The sequence below is a fragment of the Zootermopsis nevadensis genome, unplaced genomic scaffold, assembly GCF_977971745.1.
Source record: "Zootermopsis nevadensis isolate Lab colony 2312 unplaced genomic scaffold, Znev_1.0 Znev_ptg000006l, whole genome shotgun sequence".
NCBI classification, from domain to species: Eukaryota; Metazoa; Arthropoda; class Insecta; order Blattodea; family Termopsidae; genus Zootermopsis; species Zootermopsis nevadensis.
In genome coordinates, this window is record NW_028259138.1 from 11,935,945 (window position 1) to 11,959,577 (window position 23,633).

At 37.8% G+C, this 23,633-nt stretch overlaps 1 protein-coding gene across 3 annotated transcripts in view; it reads left to right on the forward strand.

The window, feature by feature from the left end:
* LOC110840051 (paired box protein shaven) overlaps positions 1-23,633 on the forward strand; it is a 555,926-nt gene that overhangs the window by 10,212 nt on the left and 522,081 nt on the right. For all 3 annotated transcript variants that reach the window (XM_087343729.1, XM_087343728.1, XM_087343730.1), the window contains exon 2: positions 19,122-19,221. The gene's annotated coding sequence lies outside the window, so the exon portion shown is untranslated. The remainder of the gene's footprint in view (positions 1-19,121; positions 19,222-23,633) is intronic.

Below are 23,633 nucleotides of genomic sequence, written 5' to 3' on the forward strand. Positions count from 1 at the left end.
ATGTAGTGGCCATACGATAAAGTCCCTACCTCGTGACCTCCTTTTGTTTCACAATTAGTTAACGGCTACACTGCCAGAATTTTGGTACAAGATCGAGTTATGCTGAAGATCCCTGAATTTGCGCGAAAAACTGATACGTGCGTGCTACATGTCTTAATTGTCTTTATCTTATCTTATTTAATCACGCTGTCAAAAAAAGATGATATTTCAGCTGTCTTGACGTAAACTTTTAAATCATTCGTAATCTGATGTAATTTATTATGGTTACACAAATAAGCGAGAAGAATGAAATTTCTAGATGAAAATTACACGAGCGTCTCTTTGAGCTCGTAAGCAGTTCATTTCGTCTGGATCTTGTATGGGTCTCGTTAACTTATACTAAATCTCTAATTTTATTTTGATTCGCGTCGGTAATCTGCATTATAAGTAATCGCATTTCGAGTCAGCTTGTAACTGTTACAAACGCAAATGTACACAATCTCAACGCGATGCTGTAATTTGTGAGACCTGTGAGAATTCTTGTCTACTCTTATTCCTTAATCTGGTCATAAAAATTCTGTATGCATTTTTTATTCTCTTGTGCGTGTTACATGTCTTGCCCATCGTATTCCTTAGCATTTTGTTCTCGAACACCCTCAGTCTTCCCCGTAGGCCTTGAGATCAAATTTAATATTCATTTAACAAACCTGGATTCGCCCGGTAATATTTATTTTAGCGTCCCAATACCGAATTCAATCGAAATTCGTCGAATAATTTTAAAAACGCGAACGAATTCCTGAAATTTCGTCGTATTTCTCGTTAACGTTTATATTTTAATAACATCTGATGCAGACTATTTACCTATTACCATGTTCATAAATTAAGGCTAATTTTAAACACATTTGTAATCGTTTTAGGCCTATGTTAACTTTTTAAAATCTTGCCAACGGAGATGCCATAAGGCGTAACGGTCAATTCCAGACTCTTGTCTTCAAAAAATGCAACCCGTGTTTTGCTGTCTTCCGGTGTCCCTCCCCCCATGTTAAACTAAGGTATGCCGGATCGCAACATATGGTGTCACTCACTGGACTGGGTAACATCTGTTGCGTACCCACGTCAACGGCATTCCAGAGCAGGTGGGTGCGCTCTGCAGGTGAATTTTAAAATTAGAATACGTCGCTCCGTGCACTCAGAACCACATTATTATGAATTATGTCGAGAAGTGGGTAAAATGAGCGCATAATAGGAGGTAGGCTTTGTGCCAACGTTATTCAACTCCGAAACGTCCTTATGAATGTATTTGTGTTATGTTTGACGCTTGGAGGTCTCTTCTCAGCGTAGCTGGCTGAATTTAATTTTAGTTCGTATTTATCTAGTGCAGTGGTATTCAACCTGGGGTACGCGAAGACATTTTTGGGGGTATGTGAAAATTTTAAAAAATATTATTTTATGATAAACACTGAATAATCAGTAATGTAATTGATTTAATTTATTTTAGATGTAGATTATATACTATGTATAACTTGAATTATACACCAACAACTTTGGGGGTACAAAGTTGAAGAGAAATTATATCTGGGGGTACGCGAAGACATACGTGAAATTTTTAAAAAATATATTATTTTATGATAAACACTGAATAATCAGTAATGTAATTGATTTAATTTATTTTAGATGTAGATTATATACTATGTATAACTTGAATTATACACCAACAACTTTGGGGGTACAAAGTTGAAGAGAAATTATATCTGGGGGTACGCGAAGACATACGTGAAATTTTTAAAAAATATATTATTTTATGATAAACACTGAATAATCAGTAATGTAATTGATTTAATTTATTTTAGATGTAGATTATATACTATGTATAACTTAAATTATACACCAACAACTTTGGGGGTACAAAGTTGAAAAGAAATTATATCTGGGGGTACGCGAACAAGAAATGTTGAATAACACTGATCTAGTGTAACCAACGAATACATTCTTCTTGTTACAGATGGTTATTTATCGGTATTCTTAAAAACCTCTTTTTCCATAATATCGATACGTGACGTAGAAATAAAATTTTCGCTGAGGTCTATAATATTTATTTGGAATATTTTCGGTATACGAAATTACTTAGCAGGTTGTGAGGAGCTCCTGTAGTATTAATTTTTTTAAGCCTTTGTGCAATAGCTGAGTATCGAGGACATTAGCTTTTGTTATGCAGAATTATAACGAATACATTTAAAAATTACGTACTCCTTCGGGGTACTCATTTTCCATCTTGCATAATTATACGACAGAAGATGTTACAAATGAGACTGGATATCTTAAAATGGCATTCAAGGGGGAAAATGTGAATGTTTTAGGGATAAACACGTGCATGCAGAAAATTGATAGGGAAACTCCTAGGATAGCGGCCAATTGGAGTACCGAAAAATGGAAGGGTACTCACACAGGGGAATTAACACAACGAGAAACTTCACGTTGTTCTGTCTCTACCCACTTTATCAGGGTAATTAGGTAACAAAGATAAGATGGAGGAAACACGAAGCAGGAATGGAGGGAAGAATAACATTTTGGTTGGGAAAACATCACGAAATAAGGCAATTTCGGATAATAAACATCGATTTTAGTGATATAAAGATTTAAAACTGGATTAAATTTGCTTAAGATGGGGACGTATGTCGAGATTCTATGATGATATTGATGAACGTTTATATTTTATAATACAAGAAAATATAGTTAGCTAGCGAGTTAATAAATTAGCCCAAGTTTAAGCGAAAACCGTCCTATACTCTATTCTTACCTTTAGAATCACGAGTACCCTGGAGTTAAATGAATTTCTGTGTACTATTACCAGTATGACTCATGAACTTTGACTGAACTTGGTAATTTGAAAACGTATGTTGTAAATCAATTTCTTTAAAGGGGAATGGCTTTTATAATTTAATTTTTCTGATCTCGCTATAAATATGGAGTTAAAAGAATTGAATTGTGAAGTTAGGAACCAGTGATTGAATTCTATGATGTCGGTTGCTTCAGGGGGGAATTTCTTTAATATCCGAATCGCTTGAGGTAAGTCACTGTGTCATTGAGTGTCTTCCTACGAGGGCAATAAATGATGCTCAGACTCATGATTGCGTCTGGAGTCTGCCGATGAGCTGTGAAATGAATCAAAACCCCACAAAATTAATGTAAAGGCCGGACAGCGTGACTTGCGAGCGATCCGTCAGCTTTTCACGAGGAACTACTTCTTCAAACTCCGCGCAGCGGTGAGATCAGAGGCGGACCCCCGTCGGTCCGAGGGGCCTCTACTCCTACCCGCCTCTACACGTGACTATACTCTGCGTGTTCTTAACATGACTTCACCCAATGAAGGGCCAGTGGTCTCTGTTCTACAACTGAAAATAACTCTGTGAGAGTCCCAAAGGGAAAAGGACACGTGAGGATATTCGATCACCGAGACTGGAACTGAAATCCTACAGATTTAAATATGACCAGACATACACTGAGATCTGCTGGTATTGCCGGGTTGTGATACCAGGACCTGTTAAATTTTACAAATTGTGGTGAACCGGATGTGTACCCCCGAATGACAGACTTTTAGTAGAGAGGATTTTTGGAAGCTGCTACTTGGAGGACCGAAAATGAGACGGCAATGTAAAACAATCTGGATCTTACGGAAATGTGTTTTGAGGATGGGAGACGTATAGAAATGTATCAGGAACTTCAACGATGCCAGGTTTTGGTATTTGCTGTGTTGTGTTTCCTGATTTTTCCATCTGATAGTTAGTTAATTCGTACAAACTTTTACTCTCTTACACTTATTATTTAAGGTTTAGCTACAGTCTAAAGAATTTGAATTAATTTCGTGTAGGGACTTTGTGATCTTAATTCGTAGTTTTACGTATCGTACATCTAACAGTTAATTATAAATTTACTAGGGAGACACAGAGCCTTCTGCCATTCCCCTATAATCTGTGTTTTTCCCACAGAGTACATAAAATGACAGCTTATATGGGAGATTTATCCATTCTCCTGTAGGCTTATATTTCATCTTTAAAAGTTTGTGCGTTTTACGTAATTTAGTATTGGAGGCGTATACAATACAATTTGGCACTTTTGTCTTAGTTTTAACTCATATAGATGTAGGTTATAGAGGCTATAATAGGTCAATAACCTCTATTTTTGGACAGAACTATTCGTTTAAACTATTTAAGACATTAATGATGATGTTAATCTGGGATTTGGCGCCGTGTTGACTGGTAGGTAGACGTTTCGGAGAGATCTGCTGTCTCCATATTTAACAGTGAACATTGACACTACTACTACGGTAAAGAATTGATTCAAAGTTTATATCATACCGTGTCAATAAATTTTCTTACATGTTCCATATTTCGAAGCTTTCTTGAGTTTCCCTCTCTCTGCGTTTGCATATTTCCTTTAATGACAGACCCAGAACTTGAGAAACAATTGGAATTCAGGGCCAATTTAACAGCGTTCGCACAGAGCCATGTTTTTACTATCTCTTCCAAATAGAGAAAGTGTTTTAAATAAATCACCATCAAGATTAATGAAGAATTAAGTACCCCAGAGTATGGCAGACAATGAAGAAGATGGATGACCGTGGTTCGATTCCTGACTGCGCCCCGTGAAGTCTGCTATTTAATTGGTCCCAAGAACTTCAGTAAATGGAGTGGAAATTACTTCAGAGTGCTGACTGGATCAATGTTTCTAATAGAAAATGCCTTGATGGCACAGTGTTTAAGTGCAGGGACAACTCCTCGAAGGCAGAAGAATGGTACTTGCGTCTTTCGGTAACCTGCCTCAGAGATGTTTCTTAAACCGCTGAAGGAATTTATGCATTTTGTGGTTAACGAGTCGGTTTGTAAAAGCTGATGGATATTGTCGACAAAGAAGCTTGCAGTCGGTACATATTAAGAAGAAAGTAAAAATGGCCGCATGGCATGTGCTATGCTTATTAATTACACAGGTTTTATCAGAACCGTAATTAATGAGAGTGCGGACAGATGCTATGAAATATAAGCTCTGCATCTCTATGTATCTTCCATCACGAGGAGACCCGTGTTCCTTTCCGAACGGGTGTGGTCCGACGAGATGGTGTTGAGGAAACTTGGAGGTTCCTTCATTAATTTTAAAATACTGAAATACCTTGGTGATTAATTGGTTCTTCTTGAGTTATTATTTTCGTGTGGAATTTTATGCTTTTATATCGGGACAGACTCCATCTTATAGCTCGACCTAAACAGACTGCTAATACGCGATTGGTTCTTGTCCTTTTCTCACTGCTGGAATTCAATGTGAACTTCGGAATTTTTAAGCCACGGCAAATGTCCAGAATTGTACGTTTCGGCAAAAAAACTGCAGTCACCGATTTTAGGCAAGATGGCAACTGAAATGTTTGTCGAAAGCTTGAATAATTTTCAACATTCGACGCGGTACAGTTCGTATAGCCGGAGGGATTGGTTCTAAAGATTTTAAAATAGTTTTTCTACTGCAGATGCTATATTTGTTTGGTTCATTTTTCTTATTTCCTATTGGACCCAATGACTAAGAAAGCCTTCTTGGGAATATTTCTAAAAATTTAGTTATCTTTAACAATAACATATGCTCAAATATAAATATTATTTAAATGTTCGCAAATTAGTATAGAGTTATATAGGGATTTAATTTTGTCCTGCGAGAGTTAGAATCTAATCTTGCCTGAAAACGTGCATTTTACGGTAGGATTTTAAATACAATAGCTTGTGTGCATCAGACAAAAATATAAGAATCTAATTTATTCTCATATTATTCTCTGTGAAGAAAATAATTGAGTTTGTGGTAATTAGTAATAAATTAACTTATAATTTCTCGGGTCTGGTTATAAGTGGTCTTGGGGTTGTATTATGCAGCTTTGAATGAGCTTTAAATATTTTAATATTTTCCGTCAAATCACAATTTTTAATAAGATAATAAAATATTTAAAATATCATTTCACGTTCCGCATCGAATGATATTTTAAATATTTTATATTTTATTATCTTATTAAAAATTGTGATTTGACGGAAAATATTAAAATATTAACCTAATTCACAATATGACGCAAATATACTACCTTATGAGCTTTAAATGTTATCATCAGTGGTGAATAGTCTACATAAGAATCCTGAGAGGGGTAAATTAAAATCTAGAGCATTACCGCTGTACCACCTGCTTGGTTTGTGAAAACTATGGACTCCCGTCCAACCAGTGTAAGTCGTTTACAGCTCTCAATCGGAAAGTGGGACACATTTTCCGCTTGAAGAAATAAATATGTCGGCTGGAGTTCAGTCCGCGGGGCAATCCGAATGCCACGGTGTCGTTATTGACACTTCTGCTGGAAATCGAGAGGTTCTGGCTTTGTCTCTGCCTAAATGTGGGAGGGCTTTGACGGGGTTCAGTCACATGCGAGCTGATCTTAACTATTGCTGTATCCCTATTATTATCTCCATTCAATCACTTACAATAACGTTATAAGCAATGCAGTTGATAGAGTGAGGTTAAATACACAAGAGAATGAAAATCGAACAACAACCGGAATCAATAAATAAAGTGAGATTTGAAGTTCTCACGGGAGCGAATATAAAGACGAGTGTCATCTGGGATGTAGCGGCTTGCAGTTTGTAGATGTTTACCGACGTTTCAGAGGTGTTCACTGCCTCAATCATCAATATTAATACTATTTATTCGTGTTTTCTCTGTTTATTCCTCATATATTTAAAGAAGTTTTCGGAAGCTAATGTCGTTTAGTGAAAAATGATAGAGAATTATAAGTTAACTGGAAAAAGACGTAGAATGTAGTTATGGTGGCATAATTTAGGGTATAATCCCGGTGTTTGGCTGTGGGGACGGAGGAAAACCACGATAAACCTATGTCAGGGTAGACGGTGACCAGAGTAAGAAGGAAGAGTTGTAAACAACTTAGCCGCGAGTTTTTTTTTTAGATCGACGCCCATTTTACAAGACGCTGAACTCGACGTTCATATATTGTATAATAATAGTATTATTTTACGAAATTTCTTGAGTAACATATAGCAAATTGCATTTCAATTGTGATCAGTCATATACGTACACAATTAAATTGAAGGACTCTATCTGTTCTTAAGATGAGCTTAATCAGACATAGGCCTGTAATCTATGAATCCAGTACAGTGCTTAATATGTCAACGGTGAATATATATTTTAAATTTTATTTCAATGCTAATGAATTACAAAATCATCAGTAATTCGGAATACAGGATACTCCAAATTGGGGTACACTTTTTTCACAGAGGAGATGGCGTACTTGTGTTTTCCTGTTGCTAACAACCTGTTCCTGACATATGTAAAATTTGTTTCCTTGCAGGAAAGACTTAGCGTCTTTCCTGGGCCCTGAACCATACGTTCAGCCAGAACATGAATTCTCAGTCCACTCAATTCGCTTTCAAGATGTTCTTTATTATTACACGTTTAAAAGGCCGGTCAGCTTTTAAGTGTTAACGGTCGACTGGTTTGAACGCGTGAGACTTTTAAACTTTAACCCAAGAATCAAGTTTGTGCATAAGCGCTCTATAATGTATTACACTCAACATATTTTAATTTTAGACGTGAAAGTATTGGTATGTAGTTCGATGTCACTTTCCATGAAAATCTTTGGGGCCTGATTTTTAACCTAACTTCCATCAGAACGGTCGATGGATCTTTATTTTTGTCTTCAAATAAAAGATTCTATGGCCTTCGCAAACAAGACTTTGAAGCACATTGAGTTTCCAAATATATTCTTCACTCTACTTCACGTAGGTCGTTGTTGCACTAATACCATCGACGGTCATTTGCTGCGTGATTGCACAACCAATTGTTGCGCAAAAATATCTTATAACGATGTTCTTAGGTCGTTATAGAATTTATGCTATTCGAAGTCGCATTGTTGCTCAAAATATGGATGCCATTAAGACTCATAGAAATTATTATAACTATTTTTTCGTAAGTGACGATGTCCCATTGTTATTTACAGTTTGAATGGCTTTGCAACAAAACTCATGCGTTTAAAATTAAGTCATGTCGAGTCGCAAAGAAATAATTTTCGAAATATAAGTGTTTTCGTATGGTTGTTTACGATTGCTGAATCGTACGTAACCTTGCAACTTTTAAAGACCAGAACATTTTCTGCTTTTTAAATCGACTCTTTCCGTTGAGCCACTCTTGCGATTCAAGTTCCTCGCGACGGTTACGTTAGAGAGACCACGTGTTTCATCTGCAAGTGCGAAGCGACACCTGTTACCTCAAGACAAAACACTAACAATGTCCGCGTCTTTAAGAGTCCATATGGGAGTCACAGGATGTCAGCTGTGGCCAACAGTCTTTAAAAGTCTGCAACGTTCGAATTTTCGAATTTTTTTTTATCAATTTCATTCGGAAATGAGGAATGTAATTTACTAAAGGTACATTTAAAATGCTGTAAGTTGCTTCGAAGGCATCTACGACGCCCAGAAGCCATCGCTACGTGAGGAACTGTCATGATATAACACCATGAAGTTTGCATCACTATACTTTGCCGTATTCACAACATGTAACAAGCTTATTTAACGACATTTTTTATTATTAGCTTATTTAACGAGGATTTTATTTTATCACGTTATGCAGCGTTGAATTATGGGATGAATAGTCAATAATGAATTGGAAATAATATGGAAGTAAGCGGTCTTGTCTTAACTTAAGTAACTTTCGTGCCATTTTATTAGAGTATTTGGGGCAAGCATAAAGTATATCAGAATTGCCGGTCGTCTGGTAAACGTTTTAACTCGGAAACATCATAATACGATGCAGGAGTGCTAACCACTCGACCACTACTTTTTATCCTAGCGGTTAGAACGCTGGCCTTGTAATCCTGGGGTCTCGGGTTCGATTCCCGGCGGTGCCCGAATTTATAACTTGTGTTGGGCAAGGCCGTGGTCTAGGTAACACGGAGTTTTCCTCCGTGGCATCCCAACAATTACTCCATTCACACACAGAAGAAGGCAATGGCAAACCACTTCTGGATCATCTGCCAAGAACGTATATGAACAGGTCCCAGTCCGAGAAAAGGATGGAAGGATCCTGTTCATATGGACCTGTCGTCAGACAGAACACTAAATAATAATAATAAGAAATGTATACGTATTTTAACAGAAGGGCACGGTCTTTGTGATCTAAGAAATGACTTTTGGCTGTTAATTTGTAGACAACGTAGTTTGTCTCCCAGCAAATCATTAAGAATTCAGTGTTGTATGACTATTGTGGGAAGTTTCCAGATGACCAGTTAGAAGTTCCTTGAAAAGGAGAAGCATTCGGCCAACCGTGAAACAGCGATCAACCTTATCGTAAGAGTCAGTAGGTTGATGTCTTCATCATCTGCATTAATTGAAACGAAAACTACTCATATTCAATTATGTAAACACTGATGGTTCTGGCGTATTATGTAGAACGTTACATACCCTAAATTTAATAAAAATCGGCCAAGAAATATAGTAGCTGTGGCCGAAACGAAATTTATTGTACCGAATTTCAAGACAACTGCACAACAATTTTAAGACTTAGAAGAGGTGAGAGCGGGAATTTCGTTACTATCAGTTGGCAGCACTGATGGACCGATATACTAAATAAGCCTGTAGGTCCACTACAGAGATAGTTGCCCACGGGAGATTATTCGCGATATTGGAATGTTATAGTAAACAACAAATAACTAATGACTTGTTAAATAATGGCTCAATCTTCCTCAAGTTTATAGTTGCTTATCTGGTCAAATATTACCGTATTTTATGGAATCCTAAGGCACACGACCGACCGACGTCAGATCTTGTACCGAAGCGTCTCAGTGCACGTTTTACGTGGACCTGAGATTCTGACGTCAGTGTAGGTCTTCTGCCTTTTAGCACCATGTGGAGTTGTAGGAACAAACCAACATTTCGGAGAAACTTCGGTTACTGTCTCCATCGTTAGCTCTGAACATAGAGACAACGTTTCTTCGAAACGTTTGTATGTTCCTACAACTCCACATGGTGCTAAAAGGCAGAAGACCTACATTTTATTTACCTTTTAACCTGTCTCTGCAAGGTTCATCTTAACGTCATCCTCCTCTGTACGCTAAGGTATTTCCAGTCGTCGTCTTCTTGGGGTTAGCGAGTTCAAACTCACCCATTTCTGGGATACTTCGCCGCGCGATCCTAGACGTGGGAACGTGTATCTGTTGGAGCTGCAAATGCATTTATCGCATTGCCAGTCACAGGTCGAAATGCTTATCCAAGGAGCAAGGTGTATGAAGGATACAGACCACGCCACCCCTGTAAAGGGGGTGTTGAGTCCCTGCCGGATGTGAGAGGTGGGGTTCTGTGGGGGAGCGTTATAACCTAGCGTCCTCCGTTAGAGGTTAAGAGTGGCACAGGAACTCCACGATTTGCAACGAACGTTAATTGTATCGTTATGGGAGGATGATATTAAAACGGATGTCAGAGGAATGAAATGTGGGGATGTGAGTTAGCCTGGACTTACTGAGGATCACGGAGGATAAAATTAACTTAGCAAAGCACAGAAGTGGAGTTGAGAGATGTATCAAAAATTGATTGGAAAACCTTAAGATAATGTACCATTTACGAGACAAAGGTACAGATATGAGGATATTTTTAAAATGAATGTTAAAGATGTGAGATGTGATCTGTGATGAATTAAATTGGCTACGAAGATGGTTAAGTGTCGAGGTTTTGTAAACAAGATACTGGATTTCATGCTTCCATAAAAGCTAGCATTTTAGAAAGACACTGCACCATAAATTTTACAGGAAAGTGCAGAAGGTTAATGGAGCTTTAGGATATTTAAAGAAGCTTTTTCATCTCAATGAGTTATAGATCGTCGAATCAGATAGGAAGGCGATCATAGTGATTTGGCGAGGATTTGGAAGGAGCAGCCCTCGCTTATTTAAAATCCTTTTTCAGAGCATGAGCGTTTAGACGCCGACAAAAACGTCTAGAAACCTCAGTCACGATTTCCGGCAATCCGGCTGAGACTCAAATCGGGTACCTCCCTAATGCAAATCTACACTAGTCTACTGGGTTCGAGGTTTAGTTGTGACGTAAATATTAAGAAAGAAAACTTATAGGATGCGACCTGATTTTAAGTGGCTTAAAATGACCATAAGGGATGAAGATTTCTGTCTTCTGGGTTGTTGCGCTGTGTAGTCTGGTCGATGTTAACCAACGTTTCAGAGGTCATACTGCCTCCGTCATCAGAGTATGAAGATTTCTGTCTTCTGGGTTGTTGCGCTGTGTAGTCTGGTCGATGTTAACCAACGTTTCAGAGGTCATACTGCCTCCGTCATCAGAGTATGAATATTTCTGTCTTCTGGGTTGTTGCGCTGTGTTGTCTGGTCGATGTTTACCAACGTTTCGGAGGTCATACTGCCTCCGTCATCAGGGCGATGAGTATGAAGATTTCTGTCTTCTGGGTTGTTGCGCTGTGTAGTATGGTCGATGTTTACCGACGTTTCAGAGGTCATACTGTCTCCATCATCAGAGTATGAATATTTCTGTCTTCTGGGTTGTTGCGCTGTGTTGTCTGGTCGATGTTTACCAACGTTTCGGAGGTCATACTGCCTCCGTCATCAGGGCGATGAGTATGAAGATTTCTGTCTTCTGGGTTGTTGCGCTGTGTAGTCTGGTCGATGTTAACCAACGTTTCACAGGTCATAATGCCTCCGTCATCAGGGCGATGAATTTATCGTTGGTAAACATCGACCAGACTACACAGCGCAACAACCCAGAAGACAGAAATCTTCATACTCACCGCTGTGAAAACCTCAAATCTAACATAAGGGATCTTATGGCACATGATACATTTAAACCTTCTTACTGTATCTCCGAGCTGTGAATGTATTGGTGAACAGGAGGATGGATAACGTACTAACGTCGTGGGCGCTATTTCTGGTTGTCTCGGTTCGATTCTGGATCCGAAGACCTAATGCATTGACTGAGGCTTTCGTGGTTGTCCTCAGTTCCTCAAGCAAAATTCGCGGAGCAGTAAAAGAGATGGTTTAAGTCCACTTTCTTTCACATCCATCCTATATCTCGTTCTATTCTACGGTCAACGTAGGATTGGTTACGTTGACTTAATTCGTTCTTGCAGTGACGTGGAAGCTGCACGCTGCCATGGGCGAGTGATCCCGCAGGAAGTCCGAAAAACACACAGTAGAAACAGAAGCGTCTTTTTACATAAATGGGACTTCCTCTTTTTGTAACTCATCGCCACCATCACTGCAGCTGTAATGTAGAATTCTGTTTGTTGGAGAAAATTACACACTGAGGAACTTCGTAGTTTGTCGTCTTCGCCTAACATTAATTAAATCAATACGTGAATATGAAATCCAAAAAGCACGAAGCAAATGAGAAATGCAAGCAAAATTTTGGTTGGACAAACGTAATGGAAGACGTCACTTGGGAGACCTTCGACGGGATGTTAATATTCAACGAATCTTACATAATTTTTGAAGATGTGAATTGGATTCAACTGGCTTCGTTGTTAGGCTTATATGAACACGGTGATGAGTTATTAGATTCCGTAAAACAGAAAATTTCATGACTGGCTGAGCAACTGACAGCTGCTCAAAAGAAAGCACTGTGTTGGAGTTTTTGTACCGGAAGAACTTAAGCCACATTTGTGGACTCTTTCCGTCTTTCTCAAAGAACCTAAAATATTCTGAGAAAAATTGACATGCGACTTCCACACTCTTGTACACCTTTACGGCGTGTGGGCGGACAGATTCGCCTTTCTACGGATAACAATTATTTATCTCGTCATCTAGTAGCCTTTTCAAAATTGAATGTCGCTGTGTGTCGTTTAGAGGTCTTATTTTACATAAAGGAATTTCCCGGTTAAAATATTAGCAGGTAAGGTAAAGTGTAAAATACATAGAGCAAGAAGTGGTTGGTTTTAAAAGTATTCCTCGAGGAGAATACAACTCAAGGTATTTCTGGCACATAATATTAGAATCACGGATGTCAGCCAGTAGTCGATACCTCATTACAAATTTGAATCTGGTACCAGCCGAATGCAAGTTACTGATTACCAACCTATATAAAGATATTAAAAAACCAAAATAAACCAGATTTATAAACGATGTTATTGGAAGTCGAACATAAACTTTTATTTCTGTATTGTTATTATTAAATTATACTGAAAGCATGCGACTGTTAAACGACGTCATATGGGAACAATTTTACAAAAGAGAAAAATAATTCTTAGGTTGAATTCCTGCTAAAATCTTCCAGCCATTGTTCGGTTAAAAACAGTGGAAGAACGCGACAAATTAACTAATTCTACATTTAACATAATTTAAAAGGTGAAATAGGACCACTAAAAGTGTCAGTTTGAAGGAATGTTGCTTTAATTATTGTAAGAAATTAAATACCATAATTATCGCAAGAACATGGCCACTTCCCATGGATTCCATGTTTAAAAGTATACAGCTTTAGTAGAACTGCTCAGTTCTCTTTCCTGTTAGTTGAATAAGAAATCCGTCAGTGCGAGAAACAAATAGTTTCTAAGACTTGTGTGTTATTATCTAGTCGTATGAGGCCAAACTTTATTTTATTCTTTTGGTGCGTAAACATTTTATTTCGCGAATGCCATCACGTTATAGTAAGCCAGAGAAAACTCCAGCGAGGCTTAAGCATTTGCAGATATGAACAGATTTATTTATGAATGGCATCTCAGCGCAGACGTATACGAATCGGTAATGGAAAAAGTTTCATATCGACATACGTCTTGGTTTGGAATCGACTCCCATTATATAGTTTACTGAAGCTCTATTAATAGTTTGTACGGTTTATAAAAAGTATTATTATTATTTAGTGTTCTGTCTGACGACAGGTCCATATGAACAGGATCCTTCCATCCTTTTCTCGGACTGGGACCTGTTCATATACGTTCTTGGCAGATGATCCAGAAGTGGTTTGCCATTGCCTTCTTCTGATAAGAAGTATATGGAATTAAAAATATATCTTGTTTTGTGAAGAAATATCATTTGAATGGAAAATATATTCACACGTTAACGTTTACTGTAGCGTGCCAATTTTATCGAAATGTTTCTTCGAATTTTATTGATGAAGATTGACAGATTAACGTCAACGCCCTATTAAGTATTTATTTTGTATTCTGAGTTAAAAAAAGAAGAATTTACAAGAATGTAGCACAAATTCACTTCAGACTAAGACATCTCAATTTAACGCTAAATACCATCTCTCATTCATGCGACATTACATTAATGAAAATTTATTCAGCCATGTAACGAAACAGTTAACCGTGAAAATTTTAACCCTGCTGCTGTAATTTTATGGAAGTTGTAAATTCATGAATTTGGGTTTTTGGTTGGAGTAGGGCAGTGCCACATTTTTGTAAAGCAAAAACCACTTCACAGATGTCTCTACTGGGGGGGGGGGGGGTTCCCTACCTCATGCTTCTCACTGGTCATGGAAATGATTACGAGGAATGAAGATTGTGTGTCGCGAAGAAATCTGGGTTAAGTTCAGAGCTTTTGTTTCAAATTTAGTTCAGATATGAGAAAATATTTGCGAAATATTGTTACACCTTAACTAAGTAAAGAAGTAGATAATTTTTTAGTTTAGTGTGTAAATGAAAGTGAACTGAGTAAATATTTAAGTAACTGACTGATCAATCAACTAAATAAATGATTAACTAATTCAATTAACTAGAAATTTACCTCAGTGACTAATTACTTAAGTAAATAACAAAATAATTTTCGGACTAAATAACTGACTTCCTACGTAATTAACTAGCAAGTTTAATTAATAAGTAACTAAATAATTTAAAAAGTATTCTATTAATTATGGAAACGAAAGATTGATCCGTTAAGTAACCAAATCGTTCACTGCGTAAATAAATAAATAACATATAGTATTGACTAAACAAATATGTGGTTAGCTAATCAACAAAATAATTTAGTCTGTCGACTAGCTAACTAACGAACTCATTAACTAATTAACCTACCAACTCATAATTAATCGATCGATCCACTGTCTAAATAATCGACCAATACGTCAATAACACACTAATAACAGAGTGGCGACTGATTGTTTAGGAAACAACTACTAACTAAGTAGGGAATTAATTCCACGAATTCGCACGCACGAACTGTGCCTGTTCCTCGCACTTCGTTATTAATTCGAAACGTTTCTGGATGAACGAGAGAGCTCGAAGTGAAATTGCAGCTTTAGTTTTCCTATTCTCGAGATGGAAATGCTTCAAATCTAAAACTTCTTGACGATGGTGAAGAGTCAATTGAATAAAAATTTACTTGGATATTATCCATCTTCTAGTAATAAAACGTAAAAAACGTAAAACGACGTTTCGGAGATGGGGCTCTATCTCCGTCTTCAGGTTCCTACTCAGTTGGGCCCACTAGATAGAGCTAATCCCTATCTCCGGAGATAGGGATTAGCTCTATCTAGTGGGCCCAACTGAGTAGGAACCTGAAGACGGAGATAGAGCCCCATCTCCGAAACGTCGTTTTACGTTTTTTTACGTTTTATTACTAGAAGATGGATAATATCCAAGTAAATTTTTATTCAATTGGAAATGCTTCGTTTTGGACGCCGTGGGAGAATGACCTAATTAGCATAGTTCTGTATGTGACAGGTGTGCGGGGGGGCAGGAAGTTGATATATTCACTCATTTCATTTCGCTTCCTTACCATTGATGCTCGCATGAGTTGCAGAAAAGTCAATGGCGAAGTACGTAGGGTGCCATAAATAGGCGAGTGTGGATGTGAGCGTACTTATCGTATTAAGCCACAGAATATCTATTTGAAACACTTGTTGATATACCCGGTGTTTAGTAATTACGAATAAAACAATACAAGTCCATATCATTATTCATTCTGTGTCATATTAAAATTTACGTAATAATTCCAGTTTCACGTTTCAGAAAAATCTGGGCAGTCCCGGAAACTTTTACGATATCAAACATATTAGGGTGGTCACTGGTAGGATTTGAGGTTTTGATGGCGGTGAGTCCGAAGATGGCTGTCTTCTGGGTTGTACCGCCGTGTATCTTGATGGTGGAAGCAGCAAGGACTTCTTTCTGACTACACGGCTCTACAACCCAAAAGACAGCCTTCTTCATGATCGCCATTGCGAGAACCTTATCGCATATCCTTTATCCCTTAAGCGTTACGTGTTAATGATTCAAATTACTTTACGTCTTAGTGCATAGACATTCGTGTTAAATAATTATGCTGTTTTAACCAATTCGGAAAGAGCTCCCAGTGAGTTTGCTCTGGCCGTCTAACCATCGTCTCGTCGCCAGCGAAAAACAACGTGTTCGTGGTTAGTCCTTTCTGAATAGGGCCCTCAGTGATACTGCCATGTCTTCATTATGTCTATTAAATAACATGGATGACATCCCGACTTGTGTCTGTGAACAGCGCACAGACACATTTCTTTCTTTGTGTAATAGTTTTATAATTTTGTCTGTTTTCTACTGTGGGTGTGACTGTAAAATTTGATGAGGAGAATATGGAAATGAAGACACATAATACTTTTTGGAGATTAAATCAACCAGGATGAGTTAGGGGAGGGTAACGCAGTAAGCGTTGTTGAAATAAGAAACTAAGATTCTGGTCTGAACTCACAGACGAAAACAGGCGAGACACTAAATGTAGTCATATGATTTATTTTATAATATAATTTTGAGGAGTAAGTTATAAAAGTGCAGACCGGATTCAACTGGTCTATTATAGGGCACGACTATTAGCTTTTATGAACACTGTGACGAATTTTCGGGTTTCATGAAGGAGACATTTCTTGGATATCCATAAACTTTCCAAAGACGGTTCTGTGTCGTGGTGTTATGAAGTCCGTAACTTTGCCTTATTCAAATATGAATAATTTGTGTTTTAGCCATAAGTGTAAGTGTACACACAACACTGTTCATTATAGAGTTTTTGGATAGTCAAATTAAAAGCTAAACTTGCCCTTATATGAACAGTACAAAAACTGAACTTAATTAGTTACCTGGCTAGAGGGCTTCAAGGCCTTCTTTGCTGATGACGCCTTGGCAAAGCCACTCGACGTTTTTCCTTCCTGTAGGCGACCCCTTGAGCGTGACGCCCCGGGTACGCGAGAAAACTGATGGCGGGAGCTTCGTATGACTGATAAATGATAATTGTATTCTGTATGGGATGAAATGCTCTACTGATCATGAGTGAAAGACATACGAGTCTTCGTCTATCACCTCATCCGCCGTCAGCCGGACACGTGCAGGCCTTCCTGATGCCACTTCCGGTCTGTCTGCGTCATATTCTTAAAGACATTAATGGAGCAGGAAAAGTGACTTGGACGCTTGCACTGTTCTTTGTACAAGCGAGCGTCATTTTGGAAGAATTGATTCAGCTGTAACAGTTTCTTATGCTATTTCAAATAACTTAATGATCTGGAGGGTTTTGCCAAGACCACGCGGGCCACGAAACCTTGGTCTTGAGTAGTTTTGCTTGTTTGTACGGCAGATTAATCGTTTCTCCAGTGAGTCCAGGTTGACACTGGGACCCATCAAGACTCCTATAATGTGCTTTCGGGAATATGAAGTGTTAGTAGATGAGAATATTTCAAATTTTAAAGCATTTATTAACAGAGTGTTAACCTGTTACGAAGGACTTTCCATGGAGTTTGTTAGAAACGAACAAAGAAAGACAGTCGGTTTACAAATGAATGCATGAAGTGCATAGATTATGTATCTGCGGATGGGAGAATTAATGTGAATGATAAATTAGGACGGAGCTACAAGGAAGCAGGGTTAGCATTGCGTGGTTTTATTAGTTTTAAATATGAAACAAATAAGTAACATTCTAAATTCTTTTTTTATATTTGCAGTTAAATTTATGTTTTTTTTCTTCTGATTGGCATAAAATATTCGATTGTGATGCAAATAATGTACAGTGCTCTCAGCAAATCCATATAAAACATGGACCATTGTGATCAGACGTCGTATATCCATGGAATATTAACAAAAATTCAGTAGCAGTAGTGCTTTTTTAATGTACGGTCATTTGTATGCACATATTCTATGTGGAATGCTATTTTCGAATAATGAAGAGTCTGAACCAATGATAAACAGTGTAAACCTCTGCTTCGTGAGTTTGGGTCGTTACTCTTTGCAGGTATTATATTATTTTCTGGCTTTTTATTGCTGAAAGTTCAGCGAAACTCCACCCAATTCTTATCTAAATCATGTGTTCAAATTGCAAGCTCTAGGATGAGGTGATTGTGTGGTGATTTTGAGGTGATTTAAGGCTGCTTAAACGGGATGTTCACGGAACAAGTCATGGTCAATGTTTACAGACTTCATACTGACTAAACTCTAACAAAGAGACGATATTTTATTCGGTAAAAATCCACATAAACTTCAGCGGTCAGCTGTCTGACTGTGTGCTCCATCTCCCTAATAACGTTTGAAGAAGTGGACTAATTTTGGTCAAACTTGATATTGTTCGCCAATCTTCGCTTTTAGAATTATCTAACTCCAATTAGAAGACGCCATTTTGATAAGATTTCACAGTCTTTCAGGTGAATACGAAATTCCCCGTCTTTTATCAAGCCAAAAGTTTACCACTGTTTTTGAAACACCCTACCACTTGGCGCAATCTTGTCTCTGTTAAATCTATCCCACACTTTCACACATTACTTATAGATATTTTAAATATTTTATATTTTATTATCTTATTAAAATTGTGATTTGACGGAAAATATTAAAATATTAACTTATATATCTATTTTAATATCACTTTACCATCTACTATTGGGTCTAGTAAGTGGTTTCTTAGTCTCAGTACTTTAATCACCAAGTGCATTAGTTAACTAACAAAATATAAATTTCGTGGTGGACGTTTAAAATATTTTTGTGCGGCCTATCTTTAAAATTACTGTAGCGACATTTAAGTTTATTTTGTGGTACTTTTTAGTGGAAATTATCGCTAAAAGAAGGTCATTAAGTTGAATGATTATCGTTTTTTTAGCTACTGATAACAGTTTTGTTCAAATGGAACCTTGGCGTCGTGCGTGTTTTCTAGAACACTTTACCCCTGTTTTCAGTGTCCCGCTGTCAGCTGGGAGGTGACTGTCGTGTCAACACGGAGGATGAAGCAAACACCTGGTCATCCTGCTGGGGAATTAATTCTGTCAATTCACTCAGGTAAAAATTTCAAATGATATAGTTTCAGTGTTTGATAATATAAGAGCTTTACAACTAACATGACTTTTTATGGATACTATATTGTATCTTGGTTTATATCGAAACCAACGTTCTCGGTTCATGTTAAAGAACAGTCAAACTATACAACAAATAATAAGGAAATCTAAAGTTTTGGTAGTGAATTAAATAGCTGTGGGTGTCCAAGCAGACTGGTTTAGTGACGGTGTTGTGATTGAAACCCGGTTCGAAGTCGGGCTGGATTATCGGCATTGTCGTGTTCTTCCATAGGCGAATACTAGAATATTCTCTGTAACTAATCCATAGCCCGCCACTTTAAGTTCTTAAATATGATCATTCATGTTAAACTAAAATAAATCTAAATGTTGTTTTATGTGGGCGTGAAGGCGGGTCTGCCACAGGATGCGTACAACGTAGATTATAGAATGTTCCAGAACAAATAAATGGGGGGAGAGGTTGTGTGGACCTAAGGAGACAAAGAGACAGGAGGGCGTATTTAATGAGGAGGCCCTAAATTATTGTAAATCTTTACAAAATATAGTATTTGAGTGATGAAGTCAAGGCCTGTGAGGTGCCTGGAACATGTAGAACGCATAGGATAATAAAATATTCACACGTAGTTTCAGTTGAAGAGCCTGAAGGGAAGAGATCATGTAGACGTAGATGGGAAGATAATATTAAAATAGGTCTTACGACAACAGAGTTTGAATTATTGGACTGAACTAAACTGGTTCATGAGTGGGGTCTTATCAACACTACAACGAACCTTTATATCCTATTAAAGGCAAGACATTATTGACCAGCTGAGCAACTATCAGTGTATATAGAAGGAATTTGATCGATTTGAGAAGTTACTTTTAAAAACTTAATGTATGTTCTCATCCTAAGCAACAACAAAAAAGCTATAGCCTCTGCATTTGGAACAGCGTCGCTCAATGAGCAATAGCCAATCGTGACTGGGTCTGGAATAGCGAGGCGGCCTTCGAGCGTCAGTGCGTGCACCAGCGGGTGTTCCGCCTCGCACCCTTGGCCTGGGGATCTCGCTCTTGGTTCTGTACCTAAGGAAGCCGTATCAAACGAGGGTCATCGACTAATCGATCATCACTTCGTGACTACAGATCGATATATCGATATCTTATACAACTAGTACAAGCTTATTTATACAGCCCGAAGCACTCGTGCCTTTGTGGATTTTTCGATGGAATTTTTTTTTTTCATTTCCCCACGACTGTTTGTTGTATTCGTCACTTGTTCTAAATTATTCTTCTCCCTTTATCTCTCGTGGTTATTCGGACGTTCCTTATCCATCTTAATTTTAAGAAACCTTATCCCAGTAGGTGGACGGAACGTTACAAAATTTCAGTTCTTAATATCTAAATGGAAAATATTCTTCTCACTTTAGACACCTCATTAAATTTTCGTGGAAAAAATAGTTACGAAACTGGTATTAGATAAAAATATTTTGTTTTCAAAGGGATTATTTGGTTTTAGAAAATGCTGTGAATGCCCTATACGAAGTCAGAATAGGTCACTCAATAATCCGACGGCCGGGATTTGATTCCCGGTATGTGTGCTGCGGATTCTCTCTTCATCATCGCCTCGTGAATGGACGTGGAGCACCGGTACTTGGTATAGACACCTTCACATCCGGTTGTAAAGTAACCGAAGCGTAAGGATGGGCAATGACCTAAATTTCGCGTCGACTTCGGAAGACATGGAGGTTAACATCCACTGCCGTATACGTCTTCATGGCTTTGACGCTGTGTCATAGTTACGTGCTCGAGGAATACTTTGATGGATGAACTGAATTTTTAAAACACTCCCATGAATGGAATACTACGTAAATAAACTGACAGACGCACGTAGATAGAAAACTGGGCTCCTAAGAAGAAATTATTTTTCTTTGGAACATAAGAGAGCTCCTGGGAACATTATAAGTCGCTTAAACCATATTTTACCTTATACTTTGTGTGGATTTTAAACGTGTTCTGTTTAAGATTTGAGGTTTTCACAGCTCAACAACCCAGAAGACAGAAATATTCGTGTTCTGTTTACATAATTTCGGATTAAATGAGGAATGTTAAAGCGTCAAAATGTGAAATGGATCCAACTTGCTCAGGGCAGTTCAATAGAGAACTTGTGTTTGCACCGTGATTACAAGTCATGCGTCGGTGATTGACTTTAATAGTTGATGCAGTAACGTTACGTAACTAAAACGTTAATCAGACAAACCAACGGAAAACAATTGCCGATGCCAGGCTAAAGGGGCATAAGACCTAAACGATCAGGAAGTGAAAAGTAATTTTATGAAACTGCTCAAAACTCGGGTTTATTGGTAAATCACGGATATCTGTAATATGAAATATAGGATATAAAGTAGCAATTATAATTCGGTTGTAAGGCGAATTTAACTTAGCTTCTCAGTGTCTTCGTTCATTAATATTTTATTTTATTAACTGAACTAGACGTATATGTTAATTGTCAAGGCAATTTTATTTTTTTCGATGTAATTATCTTGACACTGTTAGATAAATATACATAACATGTTCACGTATTGTAATTTTCTTAGATCCAAGTAAGTTTTTTATTCTTAGCTTTGTGTTTTCGACAGACCACATTTTAGACAATAATTTTTAATCTGAATCTGCTGAATTTATTGACAGGAGCTCTTGTCATTAAATAAGTTACTCAACATAATAATTACTAGAACAATATTTACGTTTTAATTAATGACTGATCACCTGAGGTGCAGAATTACAACCTGCCTCCTCGCAGGAAGAATTCAGCTTTAAGACATCTCGTTACGGAAGCTCAGTTAGCGATGTTTAACATGAGCCCATCCAACTAGTGTCTCCACCAAGGTGACAGCGTTCAAAACCGCGTTGCCTTTTAAGTGTGGGTGCATCCTACGAGGTTAAATTGTACTAAGTCAGTCCAAATGCGTGCTTTGTGGTTCTTGAAGATGCCTGTCTTCTGGGTTGTTGCGCCATGTAGTCTGGTAGAAGTTTACCGACGTTTCGGAGGCCCTTGCTGCCCCCATCATCAGGGCGAATCATTATGATATTTGACAGGATAATTGAATAGCACGCAGAAAGACCTGCTGTAGTGAAACTTTGTCCACCACGAATCTAAGTCACCCAGGATTGAATCCGGGGCTTCTGGGTCCAAAGTCGACCATGGCATGGCTTAGGAACGATTATTTAATGCAATTATTTATTCTGAAGATGAACTTGACGACTTCCACATTAAGTTAATGCAAGAGAAGACTTCGCCCTTTTCATTGTTCCCCGTTTACAATTTGTTCATGCGACCAGATACAACAGCCGATTAGAAAATAATTCTGCAACATATTGCAGAATGACTGATAAGAGCGTGCCGTTTGTCCCTTGCGTAATTTGCATGTGATAGCCATGAACATGGCATAACGACTGGAATCTGCAGATTATATGTACAAATATGTTGTAGCCGTTATTGCATGGGCTATTCTGATGTGCAGTTCTGAGTGCTAAAACGCTATAAGAGCAATGTAGTGTTAGACTCCACTAAATCATGAACCAGGTACGCGAAATTAATTATTTTTGATGGGATGACGACGTTGAAATGGATCTTTTCAAAATAGGTTCTCGAGTCATGAACTACATTAAAATATCTCAAGATAATTTAAAGTTAATTTAACTATCTAGGAGATCTAATAATCCTTTACTGCGAAGGAACTTATTAACGTGAGAGTAAAATTTTAAAGAGTTTACAGAGACTTTGGTGTGATAATATTCAGGAGCACATAAGTTAAAACTGCGAGGTACTGGTTGAACCAATGGTAAAATACAGTGGTGAGTCACAGACATGAGGAATTTTTACATAATTAGACGAAAACTGAAATACGTAAGAATTTTAGGCATTACTACACATAGAAGGAGGTGGAAAGATAAAATGGAGAGTTTAACTGAAGACAGACGACAGACGATGGCGTGGTACTGGAATCCTACAGAGCAAAGAGACAGGCTCAAAGAAGCTCTAGGTTCAGGATTTGAGACCCTTTGAGGCATTCAATCTAGTATTCGGCGAATACCAGGAGATGAAATAAAATACTTAATATTACAAACTTATTGAACAGATGTCCGATTTCAAAATAATTTTTGCGGTATATAACATGTTTAATCACGCACTGTAACTGGATGTGTAGATGAACGGCTAGGCCTAGAGAACCTAAAGTGGTGGAATGTGAAATTGTAAAGGCATTTCGAATCCGAAACAAGGATAAATATTTTACTGAAGTCCGCACAGCATCGAAACCTTGCGTTTATGTTTTGGAAGTGAAAGGTGGATCATTATAAAGAATGACAAAAGAATTAAAAAGAATTGCACTTACGAAACTTCGTAGACTAGCTACCAAT